We start from the raw sequence: 5,648 nt of genomic DNA on the forward strand, positions 1-5,648 counted from the left end.
TTTACCAGGATCTTGTTTCTTTTGAGGTAAAGTTTGCTGAACCCATGTATCTAGTTCACCAATGAGCAAGGGAGGTTCACCTTCCCAAGTCTCATTACCAAACAACTTGGCATTCAGCTTCATGATAGCTCTTAGATATTGAACAACTTGCTCTCCAGTTACATCTTCATCCTCTTCAGAGGAAGAATAGTCTTCAGAACTCATGAATGGCAGAAGGAGGTTTAATGGAATCTCTATGGTCTCTATATGAGCCTCAGATTCCTTTGGGTCCTCAATAGGGAACTCCTTCTTGGTTGGGAGACATCCCATGAGGTCTTCCTCATTGGGATTCACGTCCTCCCCTTCCTCCTTGCATTCGACCATATTGACTCTATCAATGGCCTTGCACTCTCTCTTTGGATTCTATTCTGTATTGCTTGGGAGAGTACTAGGAGGAGTTTCAGTGACTTTTTTACTCAGCTGGCCCACTTGTGCCTCTAAATTTCTAATGGAGGACCTTGTTTTACTCATGAAGCTTAAAGTGGCCTTAGACAGATCAGAGACTATATTTGCTAAGTTGCTCAGAATTCTCTGTCTGTTGCTGAGAAGATGATGGAAAAGGCTTGCCATTGCTAAACCTGTTTTTTCCACCATTATTAAAGCCTTGTTGAGGCTTTTGTTGATCCTTCCATCAGAAATTTGGATGATTTCTCGATGAAGAATTATAGGTGTTTCAATAAGGTTTACCCATGTAATTTACCTCTGCCATTGCAGGGTTTTCAGGATCATAAGCTTCTTCTTCAGAAGATGCCTTTTTAGTACTGTTGGATGCATTTTGCCATCCATTCAGACTTTGAGAAAACATGTTGACTTGCTGAGTCAACATTTTGTTCTGAGCCAATATGGCATTCAGAGCATCAATTTCAAGAGCTCCCTTCCTCTGAGGCGACCCATTATTCATAGAATTTTTCTCAGAAGTGTACATGAATTGGTTATTTGCAACCATTTCAATAAGTTCCTAAGCTTCTGCAGGCGTTTTCTTTAGGTGAATGGATCCACTTGCAGAATGGTCCAGTGACATCTTAGAGAACTCAGACAAACCATATAGAATATATCTATCATGGTCCATTCTGAAAACATGTCAGAAGGACACTTTTTGGTCATCTGCTTGTATCTTTCCCAAGCATCATAGAAGGATTTACCATCTTTTTGCTTGAAGGTCTGAACATCGACTCTAAGCTTGCTCAGCTTTTGAGGAAGAAAGAATTTAACCAAGAAGGCCGTGACCAGCTTATCCCAAGAGTCCAGGCTATCCTTAGGTTGTAAGTCCAACCATGTTTTAGCTCTGTCTCTTACAGCAAAAGGGAAAAGCATGAGCCTATAGACTTCAGGATCTACTCCATTAGTCTTAACAGTCTCACATATCTTCAAGAACTCAGTTAAAAACTGGTAGGGATCTTCTGATGGAAGTCCATGAAACTTGTAGTTTTGTTGCATTAGAGCAACTAGTTGAGGTTTCAGTTCAAAATTGTTTGCTCCAATGGCAGGAATTGAGATGCTTCTTCCATCAAACTTGGAAGTAGGTGTAGTATAATCACCAAGCATCCTCCGTGCATTATTGTTGTTGGGTTCGGCTGCCATATCCTTTTCTTGTTTGAAAATTTCAGTAAGGTTGTCTCTGGATTGTTGTAATTTAGCTTCTCTTAGTTTCTTCTTCAGAGTCCTTTCAGGTTCAGGATCAGCTTCAACAAGAATGCCTTTTTCCTTGTTCCTGCTCATATGAGAAAGAAGAGAACAGAAAAAAAGAGGAATCCTCTATGTCACAGTATAGAGATTCCTTTATGTTAGTAGAAGAAGAAAAGGAATAAGAGTGAAGAAGAATGAATAATCCAAACACAAGGGTGAGGATAGGGGCAGAGATTTGAGATGAAGAGAAGTGTTAGTAAATGAATAAATAAATAACATAAGATGAGAGAGAGAAGTTTTCGAAAATAATTTTTGAAAAGGAGTTAATGATTTTCGAAAATTAAAGAAGAATTAAAATTAAAATTAAAATTTAAAACAATTAGTTAATTAAAAAGAATTTTGAAAAAGAGGGAGGTAATTTTCAAAAATTAGAGAACTAAAATTAGTTAGGTGGTTTTGAAAAAGATAAGAAACAAATAAACAGAAGTTAATTGGTTAGTTGAAAAAGATTTGAAAATCAATTTTGAAAAGATAGGAAGTTAGAAAAGATATTTTGAAATCAAATTTTTGAAAAAGATATAATTTTAAAAGATATGATAAAAAGATATGATTTTTAAGAAAAAGATATTTTGAAAAAGATTTAATTTTTTTTAAATTAAAATTGATTACTTGACTAACAAGAAACTAAAAGATATGATTCTAGAATTTAAAGATTGAACCTTTCTTAACAATAAAGTAACAAACTTCAAATTTTTGAATCAATCACATTACTTGTTAGTTAAGTTTCGAAAATTTGAAATAAAATAAGGAAAAGATTTTGAAAGATTAAATTAAAATTTTCGAAAAATAGTAAGAAAAATGAAAAAGATTTGATTTTTTTTGAAAAAGTTTTGAAAAGATAAGGTTTTTTTAAAAATTGAAAATTTGACTTGACTTACAAGAAATAAATAATTTTAAAAATTTTGACTAAGTCAACTTAAATTTTCGAAATTTTGAGAGAATTGAGGAAAATATATTTTTTTATTTTTGAATTTCTAATGATGAGAGAGAAAAACACAAATATGACCCAAAACATTAAAATTTTGGATCAAAACCAATGATGCATGCAAGAACACTATGAATGTCAAGATGAACACCAAGAACACTTTGAAGATCATGATGAACATCAAGAACATATATTTGAAAAAATTTTGATGCAAAGAAAACATGCAAGACACCAAACTTAGAAATCTTTCATGTTTAGACACTATGAATGCAAAAATGCATATAAAAACAACAAAAAATACAAAACATGAAAATTTAAAAATCAAACAAGACTTACCAAGAACAACTTGAAGATCATGAAGAACACTATGAATGCATGAATTTTCGAAAAATGCAAGAACAAGATGAATATGCAATTGACACCAAACTTAAAACATGACACAAGACTCAAACAAGAATCACAAAATTTTTTTTGTTTTTATGATTTTATGAATTTTTTGTATTTTCTTTTATTATTTTCAAAAAATATATAGGAAAAAGGAAATAAGAAATTCAAAATTTTTTAAGAAGAATTCCAGGAATCTTTCAATGTTAGCCTAAAGCTCCAATCCAAGGGTTGGAATGGCTTAATAGCCAGCCAGCTTTAGGATGGCATTACATGCATTGAGGTGATTAGTTGAAGTCTCATTCCAAAAGGATTTGGATATGGCTTTACAGCCAGCTAGGATTCAACAAGCTTCATGAAACTCTAGAAACCATTCTTCAAAATTCTGAAGCCATATAATGATTTATTTTTAATTAAAAATTTTTTCTTTCGAAAATAGGGAAAAAAATTTTTGAAAATTTTTTGAAAAAAACAAAAAGAAAATTACCTAATCTGAGCAACAAGATGAACCGTCAGTTGTCCAAACTTGAACAATCCCCGGCAACAGCGCCAAAAACTTGGTGCACGAAATTGTGATCTCTAATAATGGCATTCAACTTGGTATGCGCGTTTATAACTCAGAACTTTCTTCACAACCTCGCACAACTAACCAGCAAGTGCAATGGGTCGTCTAAGTAATAAACCTTACGTGAGTAAGGGTCGATCCCACGGAGATTGTTGGTATGAAGCAAGCTATGGTCATCTTGAAATTCTCAGTTAGGCGAATAATATATGGTTATGGATTTTTCGAATAATAATAATAAATAAACAAAAAATAAAGATAGAAATACTTATGTAAATCATTGATGGGAATTTCAGGTAGGCGTATGAAGATGCTGTGTTCCTTCTGAATCTCTGCTTTCCTACTGCCTTCATCCAATCCTTCTTATTCCTTTCCATGGCAAGCTGTATGTCGGGCATCACCATTGTCAATGGCTACATCCCATCCTCTGAGTGAAAATGGTCCAAATGCTCTGTCACAGCACGGCTAATCATCTGTCGGTTCTTGATCATGCCAGAATAGAATCCCTTAATTCTTTTGCGTTTGTCATCACGCCTAACAATCGCGAGTTTGAAGCTCGTCACAGTCATTCAATCCCTGAATCCTACTTGGAATACCACAAACAAGGTTTAGACTTTTCGGATTCTCATGAATGCCGCCATCAATTCTAGCTTATACCATGAAGATTCTGATTAAAGAATCCAAGAGATACGCGCCCAGTCTAAGGTAGAACGGAAGTGGTTGTCAGTCACGCGTTCATAGGTGAGAATGATGATGAGTGTCATGGATCATCACATTCGTCATGGTGAAGTGAAACGAATATCTTAGAACAGGAATAAACTGAATTGAATAGAAAATAGTAGTAATTGCATTAAAACTCGAGGTATAGCAGAGCTCCACACCCTTAATCTATGGTGTGTAGAAACTCCATCGTTGAAAATACATAAGTGATGAAGGTCTAGGCATGGCCGAATGGCCAGCCCCCAAAACGTGATCAATAGTCTCCTAAGATGAATAATGGAATAAAACTGAGACCAAAGATGTAACGTGGTCAAAAGACGACTAATACACTAGTAAAAAGTTCTATTTATACTAAACTAGCTACTAGGGTTTACAGAAGTAAGTAATTGATGCAGAAATCTACTTCTGGGGCCCACTTGGTGTGTGCTTGGGCTGAACTTGAACTTTACACGTGTAGAGGCTTCTCTTGGAGTTGAACGCCAAGTTGTAACATGTTTTTGGCGTTCAACTCTGGTTCGTGACGTGTTTCTGGCGTTTGACTCCAGAATGCAGCATGGAACTGGCATTGAGCGCCAGTTTACATCATCTAATCTCAAATAAAGTATGGACTATTATCTATTTCGGGAAAGCCCTGGATGTCTACTTTCCAATGCCGTTAAGAGCGCGCCATTTGGAGTTCTGTAGCTCCAGAAAATCCATTTCGAGTGCAGAGAGGTCAGAATCCAACAGCATCAGCAGTCCTTTGTCAGCCATTTATCAGAGTTTTGCTCAGCTCCCTCAATTTCAGCCAGAAATTACCTGAAATCACAGAAAAACACACAAACTCATAGTAAAGTCCAGAAATGTGAATTTAGCATAAAAAATAATGAAAACATCCCTAAAAGTAGCTATATCCTACTAAAAATTACCTAAAAACAATGCCAAAAAGCGTATAAATTATCCACTCATCAATGACCGATCTCCATGGGTAACAATTTCCTTTTTCAACACCAATGTTAGCTAGTTGTTGCATTGCATGATAGGTTGCATGTTAGTTAGAATTTGTACATATTTTTACCAATTTTTTCTTATTATGACTACTTGGTTAGGGTGATGATTTCTTTTCCAAGAAACTGTTTTAGGGTACCCTACCAATTTGAAATATTTTGTTGAACTTTCTTGAAAGAATTTATTTTGGAACATGGTTTTTGAGCAAAGAATATAAGCTTGTGAGATTTGAGCCTAATTGCGTGGTTACATCTTATAACCACTTATCTTCCCTTCTTGTGTGCATTGTTCTCCTTCTATGATTGTAATCCTTGATTTGTTTGATTCTTTATGTCCATTATTCCA

Source organism: Arachis hypogaea, chromosome 1, assembly GCF_003086295.3.
Source record: "Arachis hypogaea cultivar Tifrunner chromosome 1, arahy.Tifrunner.gnm2.J5K5, whole genome shotgun sequence".
Classification (NCBI taxonomy): Eukaryota; Viridiplantae; Streptophyta; class Magnoliopsida; order Fabales; family Fabaceae; genus Arachis; species Arachis hypogaea.